This window comes from Poecilia reticulata, chromosome 20 (genome assembly GCF_904066995.2).
Source record: "Poecilia reticulata chromosome 20, P_reticulata-male-v2, whole genome shotgun sequence".
Classification (NCBI taxonomy): domain Eukaryota; kingdom Metazoa; phylum Chordata; class Actinopteri; order Cyprinodontiformes; family Poeciliidae; genus Poecilia; species Poecilia reticulata.
This window is the reverse complement of record NC_088849.1, coordinates 20,957,531-20,977,117: the sequence shown is the minus strand read 5'-3', so window position 1 is coordinate 20,977,117 and position 19,587 is coordinate 20,957,531. Positions and strand designations below refer to the sequence as shown.

The window sequence follows — 19,587 nt, the reverse complement described above, 5'->3', positions numbered from 1 at the left end:
ATCCCTGAGGCCTGTTGCTCTAAACAAAAGTCAGCAGGAAGAAAAAGGACTTGGTGCATGACAGTGACCAATGAGCACAGCTGCAGCCTCTGGCTGAACCCTGGGCCCATTTAATCGCCGTTCCTCACTTTCTAATCAGTCCATGTGACAGGCTGAACATGCTTCCAGATCTGGCAAACTGCATCTCAACATTAATGCTTCTTTAATTTGCCAAGAGTTGCCAGATTTCTTATAAATGCAAGTGTTAGTGGAATCTGACCTAATTAGTGCTGATTTGCGTCAGAATACATTTTTAAAACTCATTGAGCTTTGGAAAGTCATTTCAGCCACAGCTACTAATAGCTCTATCCAATATTCATAACATAATATGCAATATATTAATCATGGTTTTTACAGCGTTCTGAAAAAGGCATCTGAATTCTCCACTCTGTCTCTGAGATGTGTTGCATTACGTCTACTAGCTCCTGAAATTAGCTGAAATGACTTAATGTTTTAAAATATTTACGCTTCTGTTCACTGCACTGTATTAGAGGATGGATTTGGAATAATACGTTTTGCTTCAGTGCATTACAAAAAGACAAATGAGCATTTTTTTCCCCACATGAATATGCAGATCAAACCTACCCTGGCAGTCAAAGGTCAGGAGGCACCTGGACAGGTCATCGCTCCGTCACAGGGGTCTTCAGAAAGTTCACTGATTACAACTGGGGCTGGGAGGAAAGAAAACAAGATTTAGATGATTAGGTTACAAAATATAAAAATCTGCTGTAAATCTGAGGCAGCCTGGCTGAGCTAGAAGTCACAATGTTGGAGCTGAAGTATTAGATATAGTGGATGATGTCAGCATACAGAGCTAGATCGTCACAGGCCTCCAATTTATGCTTGAATGTTAACACAGACCATAAAGCTGGAATTAATTGTTAATTGAGAACAATAACATTCAATTTGATTTGACAGCTTCAACATAAATCTTTAACTTTTTTTTTTAATTTAAAGGGATTAATGACTAGCTGTTACAACATACTTTATTTGAGAAACGTACTACTGTAGACTCTTTAGCTTTTATAAATAAATTATTGCCACCTGGATGTTGCAATGTTTACCCTGCAATGCATCCTGGGTAGATGGCATTTGCTAGTTGCTAAGGCGACAGCTCTATCCTGACAGAACAGTCATTTTATGACAATAAAAAGATCAACAAATATATAGAACAATGTCTATTTGTCAAAGTGTTTTAAATACTTGTGAGTAGAAACAATTAGGATCGTTTCTATAGCTCCTACATAAAATAAATGTAGGCAAGACACATTTTCCATAGAAGCATTTTCTATATTATCCAAGGGATTGGTGTTTTATGAGACATTTAAAAAATGTTTCTTGCAGAGGAAGCCTTTGGCTAATTACAGACCAGATCAGGTAATGTGGAGATGAACTGGATTTTTTCACACCTCAGTCTTAAGTTCTTGTTTCTTTGCCAATTAAAATGATGCCAGTTGGATTGATGTGTTACTCACTTGGCTGCAGTTGTTCTAACGTGATATTTTTACACAAATAAACAGAGATGTGGGCCTTGCTCGCCTCCCGGAGTTTGTTGCCGGCCAATCATCTCCTCCCCCTTTCCAATTATTCCTCCAGATGACAGGAACAAAGCTGTGGTTTGACCTCCATCTTGTATAAATAGGACTGGCTTCTGAAACAAGCATTTTTTTCTTCCCTCCCCTGTATGCAGCTGCAAACAAGCCATTCTGTTCTTTGCCGCTCTCCATTTATCGTCTGCATAAATGCAGCCTCATTGTAGCAATCTGAACGTGTCGCAGTGACTCCGAGAAGCTCTCCAGAGACAGAGGAAGAATAATTACCACTTCTATTCCGGGGTGAACAGCAAAAAGGGTCGTTCAGGAATTCTCAAGTGGTTCGGGAGCGCTAAGAGCCGACATGTGTGAGCTTTTAAAGCAATGAAGGCAGGAACCGTTCTTCATGATTCACTTAGTCCTGCATCATGAGGTATTTGTCAACTTAGAGCTTTGGTTTTAAATTCTAAGTTTCTTTTTACATACAACTCAGATTTGGGAAATTTGAAGTACTCACTGCGCCTTGCACAACTTTTTACACACCAGTTAAAGACGCTGCACAGCATATGAGGTGCGACAACAAAGTGGTGCAGCTCACGCTGACCAGACGGGATTTTCCAACAGCTGCTCTTTTATGGTGCATTCAAGAATATTTTTTACACTGCACAGTCTAAAAATAAAACAGTCAAGTGTTTTAATTCAAAAATCTTTGCATTGTGTAACTAAATATTGTTAAATCAACAACTTTGTGCATTTTAAAGTGGATTTATTGTTTTATAGTCCATCTTAGAGTTTAAATTGGGCCTGAAAAAAACTACAAAAAAGTCAGATATTGAGTCTGAACCCCATCCAACCCGACTACTTTAGAGCTAATTAGAGACACGTTCCAAAAGTAAATAATAAGTGGTCTGGAATAAGTAGATGTGGAAGATTTAACTTCCAGACCGAAAGACTTTTTAGCGTAACATCTCCCATTTTTAGCTTTTTTTTTTAAAACACCTTCTAGTTCCATTTTGTCGCTTGTTGTAACCGCAGGGTGACTCTAGTGCAAACCTCTGGGATGTGTGATTGATGGGAGCGGAATCAGGGTGTAGCCCAATCAAAGTTCAGGCCGATATCTAAATGAAAATCTGTGGCAAGACTTGAAAACTTCATGTTCAGATGTCTTTTACCTAATGTGTGCAATATTATTTTGCAAAGCATGAACACAAATGTCAACATCATAAATGAATTTGACACAATGTTGAAAGATGTCGTTTCTGCTCTGCAAGACATTTCTGTGCTGGTAAATTAGACTTTTGTATATTTAGGAGTTTAAAGATGTTTTTTTAAGCATATTGGCCATAAAATGAACCAGAAACTATTATTTCTCTCACTGAAATCAGTATTTTTGGTGCTCCAGGATTGAATTTGCATATGAATTGATTAGATTGATTATATTTGCCAACACTGTCTACCAGGCACGTTCCCATGAAAAGAACATTTTTATCACATTGATTATCTGCTCAGAAACATCTAATTTCATGATTGTCCTATACAGTTTTCCTGTGTGAATAAATTAATCAAATCACAAACGTGTCTTCTGGCAAAAATCAGACGAGCTCAGACTCTCTTCGGGGAGGGGAAGTATCCATTAGTCAGGACCGTGATTTGATCTCTACTGTCAATGACAGCAATATGCGGAGAGCTTATTGCTTCGCTGAGCAGCATAAGGGGCATTTGCTGCAATCACACCGTGCCTCTGCAGAGCTCTCCTGTTTGCTTTCTGGGCCGAAAGCAGCAGATCTTTGAGATCTTGTTACTGGTTGATGTTTAAGTCCAGCCTGTCCTTGAGACTCGGTGATATGTTGGATTGTTTCGCCGTGGCCTTGGAAAATGACTCAGCATTTCTAACGGGCCTGAAAAGAGCTCTGCTGTATTTCAGCCAACGGTCTCCTCAGTCAATTAAAGGTGATGGGTTGAAGTGAGGAACTTGTGATTTATGTGTCCAGGGTTTGGCTTGATGTTGTTATTGCAGTGCATCATTTCCAGGTCAGAAGCAACGTTTTTGTCACTGACGCAAATGAGGTCATGTTCAAAAAAGTTCATTTCACTCTGACTGTCAAGCCCCTTGGAAATGTGATAAGCACAAGTTCTCCTCAGAATCATTCTAGGAATATTTATTTGCTTCTTGAAAAATGTTTTCATTCTGCAAGTTAATGTTTGACACATTTGCATCATGTTGGATTTCAACAATTGAATTTTCTGTGTACAGCTCATGTTACTATACTCCCTTGGCAGTTTTTGGTGTTTTTCTTTCATCATTATTTTGGCTACGTTGATGTAAACAGTATATCATGTAACCCAGTTGTGAATTTTGGGGTAAATTTAAGCTTTTCTATAATTTTCTGCTCTCTACTTCACATCCTTTCATATTACATTTCGATGATTTTAGATTAAATCAATGTTGCTTCCAGGCATGAAAAAAAAAAGACATTTGGATTTATAGACTTTAATCACAAAATCTGGCATTCAGTTTCCAAATAATTAGGTTGATACTTTGGATCCTAACGCTAATAAACGGTAAACTTTGACCACATTGAACACTTCCTTTCCCCCGTCAGTTGAATTTGGTACATTTGCACAAAATGCTGTCAGTCATGTGTCACTTTCCTGTTCAGAAGTTCGGAAGCAGGCCTGCATGCTTCTGCAGAGAAACATAATGAAGGAAAAAAAGGTTACTGTACTATTTACAGAAGCAGTGCTCTGTAGACTCGGCGGGGAATATGCTTCTATGATTTACAGTTCTCATAAATGTGCTTTTAGTGATATTGCAGAGCTTGGAGGGAATTTGGTGCGGCACACGTTTCAAATGAATTGTCCATCAAAGATATCTGCTCGGTCCGTGGTGGGCTGACCTGAGATGAAGGTCGAGGCGGGGTGTGGAGGCGGTAAGAGGGGAAGATGAAAGTATTCACAAGGTGTGGTTTCAGATTTTATCATCTTGCAACTGGTGAAAAACTGACTTATAATGGTCTTGGAAGATCATGAGCCTAAAATGTTGAGCGTCTGGGAACTTTTAAGGAATGCATGACTTCCTTTTCACCTCCAATGTAAATGTGATGCATTTTCTATACTATTCAAAATGGGAAAGACAGCAAAACACAGCAGCCAACTAAGAAAAATGTGTGTTGATTTTTATAAATCAGGAAAATTTCCAAATCTCACTGTTATAGACTTGCAGAATAGAGTGATATTTTAGAGTCCCCAAGAGCGTAAAAGCAATTTATTTTAAGGATATTGTACACATCTTAGCAAGACTGGCATTAATCATAAAGGGGGTAATATATTTGTCCATGGGGCAGCCTATATGGTGAGGAAACTGATAATACTTATGCATAGTGAGGAAAATAAGTAAAGTTATTACTTCAACTGGTATTTCTGTCCCTAAAACCAAAAATCAAAATGGAAGGAATATGTTAAAGTTTTCAAAATTCCTCCAACAAAGCATGCATGTTAGGTTAGTAGGTCTCTGAACAATTAAATTAAAAGTGAGATTATTCTAACATTGTAAGTGTGAGATTCTCCTGCTGCAATAAGAGATTGTCATCTTTAAGCCTTTTCACACGTCTTCACCGGTGGTGTGGAAAGGAGACGCTATTTTTACTTGTATAAGCAATTAAAACAAATACAAATAACACTGCAGCATCTCCGTCATTAAGTTTTATCATCTGGTCGTCCTACTCCCTCCTGTTTGATAGCTGAAGAGGTTTATGAGGTGTGTCTCGGTGCTGAACTGAGTCGACACTCCTCTCGGCTTCCATGTCTCCGTCCTGCAGGCCGGTCAGAGTTCATCACCACGTGTGAGATGCTTTACACAAAAAAACCCAAAAATAAATAAAACAGTAGAGAAAATGATGGTCGCCCAGGAGCGGGTGTTAATAAGACTTTCACCTATATTCCCTGCTTCTTGATTACAACTCGTCGGGATGCGGAATAGCAGTTAGGGCTGGCGGAAACCGGAGTTTTCACCTCCATGAGAACATGACTAAGAATAATAGAACTCAGTGATGCGCTGCGGCTGCCCGCGCTGTTGTGCACAACAACACTGATTAGATTACGTCTCTGACTAATGGTCACTTCCCCTCCCTCCGAGGAGAAAGTGAATCTCTATCCGATAACCAGTCTTCCATTCAGCCCCGAATCTGTCCGCCATTTCCTTTAGCTGGACTACATCCATCCTATGTGCGACGTCAGACTTCATTTGGTTTGCTTCTCTTTTTTTGTCACAAAACAACAAATGTGCGCATACAAGAGGCGCTTGCCATGTCTTCTCACGTGAAGAGGTACAACTCAATAACATCAACTATGCAGCAGAACGCCGAGCCAACACGCAGTGCAGCTTGCTCTTTGCAAAGTGGTTTTAGCTGCTTGCATAAAATCCCTATTCCCTGCAGAGTCTAAAGAGTTTCACTCTCCCTGCACTCTAACCTTTACTTGTTATTCCTGAGTTTGTTTGCCCCGACATTATTCCCACGAGGATCCCTCAACACTCGGAGTTAAAACTTCAGCAGTATTTGCTCATTGTTTACGGTGCGTTGCAAAAGTATTCATTGGCAGCAGAGTTGAGTAAATGGGCTGCAGTCATGAGAAATGTGCCAAATCCTGATTAATTGCTTCTTGTGCTACAATTGTCTAAATTTTACATTGCGTTATTTGTTCCTCACCCATAAACTCCATTTAGTGGTTTATGGGTGAGGAATATTTTCTTGTTCACTGAATTATTTTCCAATTGTTTTGTTGTTCCCAGTTGATGAGTTTCCAAGCAAATTTCAGTTCACCTGTAGTCATGAAGAAACTGATGTAATGTTATTCAGCATATAGTTAACATATAAGGTTCACGAGGCGTTTTGACAAACAGGAGGTTTTTGATTCATTAATAAAAATTTGTTACGATTTATTTTGGGATTTTAAAGCACTTTTTGGGAGAATCGTCTGGGGTTTCCAATGAGTTGGATGCTTAATAGAAAACATCTGTTCCAGCTCCACAGCATTATCACCAACAGTCTGTCGATAGAGTTGACTGGTAATTTGGCTTGAAAACACCCCGGTGCAGAGCATGCAGCTCTATCTGGCCGCCATCTGAACCAGCGCCGCATCAGCTGGATGCGGGCGCGCCTATGTGTACATTTTTGTGTAAATGTTTGGCGTCTCCCATCTGATGTTTGCTCGGTTAATCAATAGCAGCAATGCTCCACTCAGACGACAGCAATTCAGACATCCCTCTCAGCTAACCTCAATCAGATTAACACCGAGAATCAGTCATGTGTACACACTTGCCTCCTGGCTATGATTTGAAGCCCTGGGATGCTGGCTGCCTCACCGCTGATGGAGAGAACAGCCGAAAATCTGCACAGCTAGCTGGTAATTTCAACAGAATAGCATCGGATTCAGATGAGAAGAACACAGTTACAGTCTTATAAGCTCTAAGCTTAATTTTTTTTCTGTAAATCAAAACGTATACACTCGGTATTGAAGCTCTCCAGCAAGCAGGTGCGTAAGATCTCTCAGTAACTTTCTCTTGACTCCAGAAATGCATAAATGAGCAGCAGATATTATGTTCAAACTGGCAAATGGCTGAATACAAACATTAGCCGCAATCATAAAAGCCATTTCTTGGATGACTTCTATCAGCAAGAGACAATTGTGCGCAGCGTAGAGGCATCAGCGTGAACTGTCATTTCCAACAGGGTAAGAGAAAACACTTTTTCTCCTCTACATTTGGAATTGTTTCCTAATTCCATCCCTGCCTCCTCAGCCATGTAATGCCATTCTCTCATAATCAGTTGAGGATTTAATTTCACAGAAAGGATTCAAAACAAATGGCTCCAAAAGCCATTTGCCATTCACCACATTCATCCATCTCTTTCTCATTGAAAGACACTCGGCAAGGTTTCCCTGTTCTCCAGAAAGCCATTTAATTTACTGAACCCTTTCCTGCTGGTTTATTTTCCTTTTTTCGCTTTCCTCCCACGCTGCGTTTTGGACAGAGCTGGAATCGGAGTGCTCATTTTAGGAACAAACGTAACAAAAAGAGAAGAAAAAAATAAATAAATCAAACTTCTGCTGGTTTTTGCTTTCCCACTGGGAATCAGTTCCAGTCGACAAGTCAACACAGCCAGGTACTGACTCTAATCAAAAGTAAAGGCTGTGCAATAACCGTTAACAATGACAGCCAACACTGAGCAGCTAAGAACACGCTTTCACAGCCTCACTTTACTTTAAGGCTCTCATGTTATTATCTTTCAATCACGCTGAGATTCAATGCATTAGCAATCAATCACGGTGAAACCATTTCCTAAAATCTTTTTCATTAAAAAAAAAAAAAAAAACAACCTTAAAATCCTGTAGTCATAAACACTTGTGCAATAAAAAAAATGAAAGAGATTTGAACACATGAGGGTTGTGGAAAAATGCTTTGTTTTTTCGTTGTTTTGGTTCTGGCTTGAGGTTGCACGACCTTCATCCAGCGGAGGAGGAGGATAAATAGTTCCTGTGTCGGGTGGGCGGAATTGATAAAACCTCAAAAAGTTTCGCAAAGTGACACCAAAATTGCACGAGTTCACATCACGCAGTAAAAAAAAACATCGACATTATTTGCGTATTACTGTGCAGAAAGATCAATTGATCGATTTGGAAGCAGAAAGCTGGCGTATCGGTCACGTATGAGCAGCATGGGCGACTTTGGGTTCAGGACCCATTTCAGCAGGACGCTGACCTTCAGCATGACGGCGATTGATGAGACTCTCCTGGATCCTAAAGGGCTGCAAACGGTTTGTCCAGGAACAAGTGGCAGAGAATATATTTTAATCCTAAAAGCAGCAGCAGCAGCAGGAACTCAGACATTTTTTTTATTTCCCTATCAGACAGTCAATGGCATTTAAGCAATGTAAATGAACATGGCAGTCCATTCATTTTACCACCTCATTATCAGTGCTATACAACCCTATTCAGCTGAACTCTGCTGGGAATTGAACTTCTGTTTATTCATACCGGCTGTCACATTCACCTCTGCTGTCAGATGAAAAGAAAGCATCACTGAATTGCACGACTGCAACACAATTTCTCAAAAAGTTCATTTTCCACAGATAAGTGCTTCCTTCTCGCTTCTAATCACATATCAAGAGTCGGCAATGACTTTCTCCCCGCGCTGCTACATTAATTATGTATTCTCTGGTAATTTTCATTAATTACAGAAATGCCTGCAGTTAATCATCATTATTCTCTTTTCGTATTTGGGTTATTTTCTGCATTCAGAGGTCGGAGGAACTTGCACATGTTGATAAGAAATCATCACAGGGATCTTTTCAGCAAAGTATGAAGGGAAAGCAGCTTCAGGAGCAGAAAGAGTGGAGCGACCCGCGGCGACTTAAATGACTCCTCTGCATCGAGCGCACACCTAAGGTCTGCAAGTATGAGCTAAATTATAAAGTTGTTTGCTAGTATTTATGTCTGACATACAAGAAGAAATGTTCTGCAGAACATTTTTAAAAAATAAATCCAGTAGTATTCAATACTGACAACCAAAGAATCAGTCAAGACTTGGAAAAAATTTTTGTTGGCAACTTGTTGAAAACCAACGACAAAAATCTTGCTGTGGTAATCGACGAACATTTACGTCTTTAATTAGAGAGCTTTATTTTTTTCCCATCATAGGTAGTGAGGCTGTTGTGACACCATCTGATGCTGCTGGTTGTTACAGCAGGGATTTAAAATTGGGACAAACATGTTGATACCCTGCTGTGGGCACTTGGGGTGTTACCAGATAAAATATGTTGCGTTTTGTGCCGCAGAATATGAATGGCTACAACTTCATAACATGCATCGCTCCCTGTAAGCCTACTGCATCAGCTATGCTAACTTTCTCCTGTAAAAACAAACCTGGATGGGAAACGACACTTCCCCTTCTAAAAACAAATAAAAAATTGGCGGGCGTGACGTCCTTCCCAGCTCTGAGCTTCGATCACCGAGTCAAAATGAGTGCAGGATTAATCATTAGGGGTCATTACAGGTCATTGTGATGAAGGTTTTTTGTTTTGGTTTGTGACAAATGTGTGTACTGTGACTTGACATTAACAATTAAATGTGATACAAAACCTAATTTTGACCAAAATAATGTTTTCAGAACTTTCTGACTAATCCTCTGCCTCTCTGTGAGTCTGGAAATCTAAACCAAACACCTTCGAGTTATAGAAGCTGATAATGATTTTTTTCCATCTGTCTGGCTGTCAGCAATCCAACTCCTCTGCTGTAACTCATGATTGCAATAAAAGAACAATGCAGATCCACGCCACTGTTTATCATCTCCAGCTTTCAGACGCAAACCTTTGTGAGAACAAAAATGGCTTGTATCAAACAAGCATCAACCCCACAACAGGAACGCTCTGGCAAATCCCAGCCTATTGTTTATGCTGCACTAATCCGGGGCGCCGTCTCTCGCTGCCGGATTTATTCCACTTTGCTTCTAATTAGCATATTTGATTATGCAAAGGAATTCTCTTGATTTGCCGGGCCTTTCTGAGAGCCTTCATTAATTTCCACCGATGAGGATTACTCTGATCACAATAACGTGGTAATCGGTTGAGTGGCGCATGTGGAAATCACAGGCCGCCTTGTTTGGATGCCAGTTGTATCTGTCCTGAATGAATAGTGGTGATTTAGCTTGAAAGGTCACATCCACGCCGGGCGGAGGATCGGGCGCGCCACGGTGCATGTAGATTGCTGCTTTGCATAAATCATTCAGTCCTTCAAAGTGTGTGGAGACTGAACAAAATTCTTTGAATAACTTGTTCTGTAAGGAAAGTCTTTCATGCAGTTTGTGGGTTCGGAACATGAAGAATGGCTCATTATCTGAAGGTTGTATGACGGACGTCCTCAGACAAATTGAATTATTTTGTGTGAGACATGTATTTTTATTTCTGGTAGGATAATAAATAAAACATTTGAGACCAAATATCCTGAATTCTAACCAACTACAAATATAAAGAAATGCTACATGGACAGTGCGAACTGATTGGAGAGCGAACACTCAAACTGACCAATCAGAAGAGAGATTTTTCTCTGGTCGTTATAGTTTGTCTGGCTTCATCTGCCTTGCTATTCTATGTTCCTTGTTTACCCACAAACTTTCCAGATTTAGCCAGATGGGCTAATTTCCATCTCCACTTCCCAACTGGTTGATGGTAGCAAGTTTGAGAATGGACTCTGAAACACAACTGGTGAAAATGACTTGGCTTAGTGTCATAACACTAGCCAAGTCATTTCAAAAGACTCAGCGAGAAATCGGATCAGTTCATTGTCATTGAAAAACAATGTTGCTGTTTGAATGTGGTAAAAAGCAAAAACAAAGTACAGTTACTTTGAGATCTCTTCAGATCTTGACAAGCTGATCTTTTTACTTGTGGATATTCAGTTTCATTTCATTTTCATTTATTCTCTCCCATCTTTGACATTTCTCTTCCTTTTTCTGCAGCTTTATAACTTTTGAAAATAAGTAAAGATCATACAGGCTGTTGATTGATGAAAAAAGGAGATCATGCCTTAAACAACAAAAGGCAGTTCATCAGCCAACCACAAAGAAACGTCCAGAGCACAGAGTCTCTGTTGGTTCCTGTCAGGCCCTTCAATTGAATGTGGAATGGAAGATCCAAATTTTTTTGCTGCATCCAGGGATTACTGCAACCTCTGGATGAACCGCACACTAACAGATGGGCTTGGCAAAAAAATAAATAAAAAAATGTAAACCCAGAATCCGATTTCTCGGAAAACAAAATGCATGTTTCTGCCAGACTGGAAATTCACTTAGCCTCAAAATTATTCATACCTTTCATATTTATGGTCAGCAACTTTAAGAAGAGTTAGGCTCCTGATAAATTTTATGATATTTTTAAAATAAAAATGTGTATTTTTAAATAGCTACTGTACTGATTGATTTATATTTTTTCACTTCAATATAATAACTAATAGATTAATGGAGAATTTCACTTGACTTCATAATTCTGCACCACTTTGTGTCGAAGTATGTGGTTGTAACATAAATATAAAAAAGTTCAATCGGCATTAACACTTTTGCAAGGCTTTGTGTTTAGAAATGCTGATTTCTTTCATGAAGATTTCTAAAAATAAAAAAAGCAAATAATTCACCTTTGGACCTCAAAATAAAAAAAGAAACATTTTTAACAGTAAATTCAGTTAAAAAGAATGAAGGAATGAATTTTGGAGAGAAAAAAAACTGCCATCTTCCTGATAGTGTTTTTTTTTTTTCCATTTTGTGCAATCAGGGGGCATTTCATAAAGTTGGAGTGTGGATGCTCTCAAAATGTCAGTGCGTTTCTAACTCACACCACCAGTGCTGGGAACTGCATTGGGAAATCAAACTCCACAGGGGACTCTATTTGAGAGCACAGCATAAATTAGTTAAATTAGTTTTTTTTTCCCCCAACTGCGCAAATGACAAAAAATTACTTTGCTTGTGTATGAATGATAGTTTCATGCTACAATTAGCTAGATGGAAATTTCCAACAGCCTCATAAAGCTTAAGACTGTAGATATTTCCCCAGGTTAATTGAAACATTACATTACTTTGAGTGTTAGCTTGCACATGTGTTTCGGTGTGTAGGTGGGTGCATAATATCATGTGAAGTAATTGGCTGGGACAGAAGTTAAGGCAGAAATGAAATTGCAGCCTGTTCCACGGCGATAAAAACAGACAAACAGGAAAAAAAATGAAGAATGGAAATGATGCTGAAGGTGACTGAGAGACGGCTCCCGCAGAGCATTTCGCAAACGATGAGAGTGCAATATGAGTGCAGAACAAAAGGCAGTTATGTAAAACACGCTCATTTAGGAATAAAAAGCGTCGAATCCAGCGCATGCATAATATCACCCCTCCATTCACACTGTGCTCTCTGGATCTGGTCCAAGCTAAAGAGAGAGTTTGTGTTTAAAACTGTGCCTGCAGTTCCTGCACTAGTTGTGGGAGGAGAATGACATTATTTTGGCTTATGCTTTGTGCCATAAAATGCATTCAATTATTGTAAAAGTTCCTCAGTCTGCAGCATTTTTTAAATTAAATGGATTTGGACCGCTTTTAGCAAAGTTTTATTGAAGATTAGAACCGTTTCGCCCTCCCAGACCATCATGCAACACTAAATGTAATTTTGTAACAAAGTCTCCATGTCCTTTGTGGGAGTCTTTGTTAATTTAAAATTTAATTAAAAGTACAAATAACACCTGAGCCTGTTAAAATTCAATGGATTTGTATTCAACCCCATCTACTGCGATAACCCCAAACAAAATCTTTACTTACTTTATTCTGTGCATAAATCCAGGTATAAAGTCTGTTAGAGAACATTGGTGAACAGACATCATGAAAGTTTAATCTAGGGTTAGGTTATAAAACTTTATATTAAACGTTGTAAAGCTTTGAACATCTCGCACGGCTCTGGTCAATCCGTCATCGTATAATGGGAACAGAATTGAACAAATCCAAAACCTCCAAGATACAGCCAACCACCTAAACTGTCAGGGAAGCATAAACCAGAGAAACAGCCAAGAGACTTATGAAAACTTAGGAGGGGACGCACAGATCCACAACTTGGGTGAGAGAAATTTGTCAACAGAACAGCTATTATTTGCTCGCCCCACAAATCTGGTCTTTATGGATGTGAAGCAAAAAAAAAAAGAAAATATCTGGACTGGGGCGGAGGTTCACCTTTCATCAGGGTGGCTGAAACATCCCACCAGAGCTCCAGTGGAAGCTGGAGCTCTGGTGGGATGACACATGAATAGATAAAATCATATTCATGTGTCTAAATGGCTCAGTCAAAGTCCAAACCTGAATCCAAATGAGAATATATGGCAAGACTTGGGATTAGATGTTCACACACGGAGTTATTTTTGAAAAGGAGAAATGGCAAAAAAATCTGAGCCACACTTCTATTTTTTTCCAAATAACATCCCAAAAAATACTTTAAGGTATGTGAATAAAATGTGAAAACATTGGAAGTGTGCAAATTCTTTCCAAGCTCATGTTCAGCTTTTAATTTTCTCTTCATTCAATGTCTGCTGCATCCTATTGTGCTTTCACGCCGTCCAAACATTAGCATCATTATATCAGCCTTGTGTTTCATTTTTTTCCTCAAGCCAATCATTTTAATTAGGTTTAACACGGCCAGTTGTCCAACTCCCGTCCTCGGGGCCCTGCGTCCTGCAGGTTTCAGAATACCTGAACTGAACGGATATGTGCAGCAGTCTCACAAGAACCGTCCCTGTTGAGGAGACAATTAACCCGTCTGAATCTGCTGCGCTGCAGCAAGGACACTTGAAAGTTGCAGGTGACCGGCCGCAGGGGACTGCAGTTGGAGACAGATGTCTATAAGAGGAAATTCATACCTTACTGTCCACCCAACCCACTAAAATAAAAGAATCAGGTGGACAGGAAAAGCAAAAGAGCACACAAGGACAACAGCTTTCAAGAAATACAAGGTATTTGATGTTCACTTTGCTCTCCATGCCTTCTTGAACTAGTTTCTTGATGGGTTTTCCTTTTGGTTTTGCTACACCATCTAATGGATCTTGTTTATAATCATCTTCTTTCTCTATATGCTCAGTAATATAGATCAAGCTTTTTTTCTTTTTTTTTTAAATGATCAAGGAATTCAACCTTTGGTGACCCAATTCCAGTCTCCTTTTTTGTTTTAATGTCAGAACTGTCCTTGGATAATTGTTCAAAAGCCAGTGCTATTTAGAAAGTACTACATGCAGCTTTTCTTTGCAGCCAATTCGGTTTTAATCAGCAGATGAATAGAAGTCAAAAGCCTCATCGATTTGCAAACGCTCAAGGAACATTGCGCAGGCTGACCTCAATCTGGGAGGTCAGAATGCAAACAGTTCGGCGCTGGAGCTGCTTGTTCTTTTTTAACCAGACTCATGGAAAGTTTAAAAGTTAAAGGAATATTAGTGTTGCAGAGGGATTATTCCATCTATCCCTGAAACCAGTTTGCAGGAATAACGAATTCGGAAGAAAAAAAACCCAGACATCTGCAATCAGCGACTCTCTCCAGCTCATTCTGGGAACCCCAAGAAGTTCACATGCTGTTAGAAAATACAGTCCGTTTGCAACAGGTTATTCTCCCAGCTGGATGTGTCTTGAAAATCTCCAAGGAGAAAGTGGGAGTGAGGAGTGTGTACCAGATCAGCTGCCCAAACTGACTCAGTACAAAAGTAGCAGCATCTTACCAACGCCACGTTTGTAATTTGAAGTACAGGTTCAGTTCTGGCCTTTTGTGTTTCTTCTACTTGAATGAAATATATCGTTATTATTGGCTGAACTAAATATACATAATGTCTCCTGTTAACAGAGATGAAATCTTTATCTTAAAAAGTTTAGGGTTAGGTATCTGAAAGGAAAACTATTTTCAAAAGTTGTCTGAAACATGGCAAAACATTTTACAGCAACTGGAATCTATTACCTGAGCAAACAAGCCAAGCTCAATCTTATTTAGGGGAGCTTTTATCACAAAACAATACAAAACTGAACATCTTAATGCATCATGCAAATCAGAGATGGAAATGTTAGATACAGAATAAAGTCTGGTAAATACTGGAATAAGGAGATAAGAATAGGAGTACAAACCAGTACTTTTAGTTTTTATCATTTAATTAGTTCCAGCATCAATAACATTTTACTTTCCAGCCTATTGCATTTGTGTAAGTGTCTAAATAAGGAAGAATAGCAAGAGGAACTAGTTCATAGATAATCTTAAGTTTACTTTCTGAGCTTGTTTTTTTTCTATAATCATGCATCTAATTGCACATGCAAACAGTTTTTGCATCCAGACCTTTTAAAACTCTGAAAAAGTCCTGCTGAGGTTTATACATGCTCACTGGACATCCTGAGATTATTAGACAATGCTACTGTCACCAATATGTGGGTGGGTTTAGTCATATGAACAACATCTGACTACATACCAGCATGTTTAGCTCATATGCAGTCAGTAAACCAAACCAGTGAGCTGATTCAATCTGAGTGAAGCAGGAAGTGCTTTGGTTGTTGATTCTCAGAAAAACACCCTGCCAAGTAGAAAGTATCTTCCCATTATGATTAACAACACTACTAAAACAAACCCCTGAATAAACTGGCCCATATCAAAATCCACCACTAGACTCAGTAAACACTGGATCTGAATCTGGCTTTGCAGGTATGACAAACACTGTAATAGTTAGCTCACCTGGCAATCCATTGAATGGAAACTTGATGAAGGCAGCTTCTCTTGCTAAAGGCCCCAATGTCTCCATCCAGTGTAGCACTGAGCATAAAGTCCAGTCCAAGCTTTTACTTAATAGAGGGTATTCCAAAAATAACTTCTTAATTGTTTTGGAAAACTTTCATTCAAAACAGTTTCTGTCCTTTCTCAGTGGTGCTACTTCTTCTTTCAAGGCGAAGAAGTAGGTATATAGGCGATTGGCGAACAACTAAAGGAAGCATTACCGCCCCCAACTGGTAAAGAGCATGTACCACATGACAAAAAGGATCTTATTTCAAAACTTAACACTGTTTAAAGAAATAAAACACTCTGCTTCCTGAAGCATTCTGAAATAAATCAACAATATCCAATTTCATTTTTATATTATGAAGAATAAACGATGCTTCTGTTTCTTCAGAAACCACAGCTGGATCATCGGTCTAATCAGGGTGATGACGGCATCTTTCTGAATGGTGCGTTCGCTGCTTCAGGACATCAGAGAGACTCCTCAGTACTTCTTTACCAACATTGTTTCTCGGTACAGTCTAGAAAATGTGGGCAAAATGGAACTATTACAAACAATATCTGAAGGAAACTGAATATACAAAATAAACAACAAGGTTAAGAGGCAGAAAGTAGTGAGTCAATGTTAGTCCAAGAAACACAGGAACCTGATTCAATGCCTAAATGCTCCTCAAATACTACTTAACTAGTGACAGCATAAACAGCATTCTCATATAATGTTTGGATAATATAACCTTCATTTTGAATACATTTATTCAATTGAGAAATTACTCAATTTTCCATAATTTCTGCTTCAAGTCTTGTCCCCCTGTTGTTTATGCTGTAATTTTCACCACTAACTTTTGCTAGTACCACACCGTTGGTCTCTTAAATTATTTCTCAAAGTTGGAGAATTCAGAGAATATTCCTGAATATCTCTGAATCCCTCTGGATTATTAATAGTGCTGGATCGAATGCTCCTCAGCTCAGAAACACAGGATCTCAAACATATTTGGGTCTGGAAGTAAGTCGATTTTATGCCTCTTAAATAATTTCTGTATGATCTGTTCATATAATCAGCCGAAAGAATCAAAGCTGACGTATTTCCAGTATTTTTGCCGGAGAACACTACATTTCTATTTTAATTTCTATTGAAAATGCCGCATTCCAGGAAGTTCCTGATGCTGTGCAGAACATCTGGGACAGAATCAGGACCTAATAACAACAGGAAATGTTTAGGATCTTTGGAAGTTTTTATGACATAATGTTTGTGTCTTGGAGAAATAATATTATTTGACTTTACAAAAAGCTTGTAATCAAAGTCCCATTTCACTCACTCACCCTCCAATGCAAACATATATCTGGTTTACAGCCGGACTGAAAAAAGTTTTACTGCAATTTACAATATGTTTCCGCATTCCACCTAAAAGTAAATCACAATTAGTTAAAACATATTTAAAGCATTTGTTTCCACTATTTATAAGCAGCTAAGAGCTGGAGAAAAAGAAGTTATTTTTTTAGTTGTAGAAATGTTACTTTCTGGCAATGACATGTCTCCTGCACAATCATGAGATAATCAGCAAAACGATGAAAATGTGTTAAAGAATCTCAGCGTTTACGTAGTGATTTATCCAGTTACTTTAATGGAAAGTTTACCGGAAGGAAAAAAGGAGGTGCAAAATACCAAACAATACTGATAGTTAAGGCGATAGTAAAGCAAAACCTTAATGAAAATTTATTGAAAGAGAAATAATTAGAACTGTTTAAATGTCTTAAAACATCACCCAATCATTTTCTTCTCTCTGGTATATACAGACAAAATGACTTCAACATAAAGTTGCTCGACTTCTACTCTATCTTTTATCGTGATGTACACATATATTTGTACTGCGTACATCAAGCTGGATACTTCTTCAAAGGCTCTGGACGTGTATTGCAAGTTTTATGGCTGACGTTGCAATGCTCAGAAATAACCTAAGGCAAAAGCAGAAGAGGCAGAAGGGACACTCATCTTCAGAATAATGGGAAATGATGCTGAGGGAACAGAAAAAAGAGGGTGCAATACAAAAATAAAAGGAGAGAAGGAAAAGGGGGATCCAGAACAGCAGGCGATCCTGACGAGTATTATTCCTGCCTGATCACAAGGGTAGCTCTCTGATCAGATGCTGAACTCAGCAGAAGAAAAGCAGGAGACATCACCATGGGAATAAAAAAAACTCCAATCCAAGGCAACATGCAGGAAAGCAAAGGAGGAAGAAGGCAGAATCAAAGATGTGGGGTAGATCTAGAGAGGGAGAGCGAGAGGACAGAAAAGTCTTCATCTCCTGCTGCCTTCTAAATCCACAGTAGGGAGAAAACTTGATGAATCCTGGGAATTTTTGAAGATGAGAAAGAATGAGGAAGACAGCAGCAGGAAGGAGTGAGCGCCATTTGCATTTTGTAGTTTCATATTCATTCAGAACTGCTGCGTCCTGCCGTACGAGAGATCAGCATCCCGCTTAAACTTTTCTGCATTTCATTTTGCTTCAAATAAAATAAAGTCTGTATTTTTGATCAGCCTTCTTTTTAAAATAATAACGTGAAAAGTATGCCTATTCAATCACACGCCGATGCTCATTAGAACGTGATTGTATAAACTATTTCAGTGACGGACTGCTGCATCCTAAATGCTCAGAGAAGCGTCATCACAGATCCTTCCTCCCAGCAGCTGTCAGACTCTGCAACCATCTCTGCTCCTAACAAACTAAATTACTGTCCTCATCCTCCTGACACAACCATTTGCACTGTTTTACTCATTTTTAGATAACATTTCTGCTATTATACATTTTTATGTTTTTCTGTATTTTAAATAGCCTGCTGTCTCATTTCAACTACTTGCTTGCACATCCTGTGGATTGTGAGAAACAACATTTCTATTTCTGATAATGGCACAATATGATAATTTTGTACAGCATACTATTATTTGTATAGTTCATTTTGTTTTATATATGTTTCTAACAGTTTCTGACCTTTTTGTGTGATGCTGCTGTTAGACCTGTATTTCTGCTCTGACAATAAAGGCTATTTTATTCTACAAATATAAACATAACATAGAATTAAACTCATTTCTTTCCTTTACTTTTACTTCACAATTACACAAAAAACTGTGCTGATCTATCACATAAAATCTCAGTAACATATAATGACGTTTCTAGTTGTAACAAGACACATTGTGTAAAAGTTCAAGGACTACAACAGCTATAGGAATAATATCTTACTGCATAGAAGTGACATATGGAAAGATAAATTCACACTAAAATATTAAAAGATGTTTAATTGTTGCAAAATTTCTGACTCTGTATCTTCATAGTGGTTCAAACAAAAGAGTTTTGTTGCCAGGGGCCTAGAAATTCAATAACTAAGTGCAGAGGGACTTGATGTATGAACAGAGAATTAGCCTATCTACTCTATTTTCCTCGGTGTGGAAAGGGAGATACAGAAGCCCAGCAGAAGGCCTGTGAGGACTTCTTTGTAAATGGCACCTATTACGTTTTCTCATGTTTGAGAAAAAATGAGTTTGAAGGAGCTGGAAACTCTGTGGTCCCTCATTTATTCGCAACTGAATATTCTCTTGCTATATGTTTCCCCCCCTTTTCTTTGTCATTTTGTTTTGAAAACATTTTATGTGTCCAGTTTTGTACATTGAAAAATTGGCAATAATTGCAATAAGATTGAAGTAATTCATCTTC

General features: G+C 38.7%; 1 long non-coding RNA gene across 1 annotated transcript in view; it reads right to left on the bottom strand.

Moving 5' to 3' along the window:
• LOC103456791 (uncharacterized) overlaps nucleotides 1-16,150 on the bottom strand; it is a 28,820-nt gene extending 12,670 nt beyond the window's left edge. Inside the window, exons 1-2 of the long non-coding RNA XR_532321.3 lie at nucleotides 15,842-16,150; nucleotides 625-710 (exon numbers count right to left, since the gene is read on the bottom strand). This is a non-coding gene — a long non-coding RNA (uncharacterized LOC103456791). The remainder of the gene's footprint in view (nucleotides 1-624; nucleotides 711-15,841) is intronic.
• Nucleotides 16,151-19,587: the final 3,437 nt, after the last annotated feature.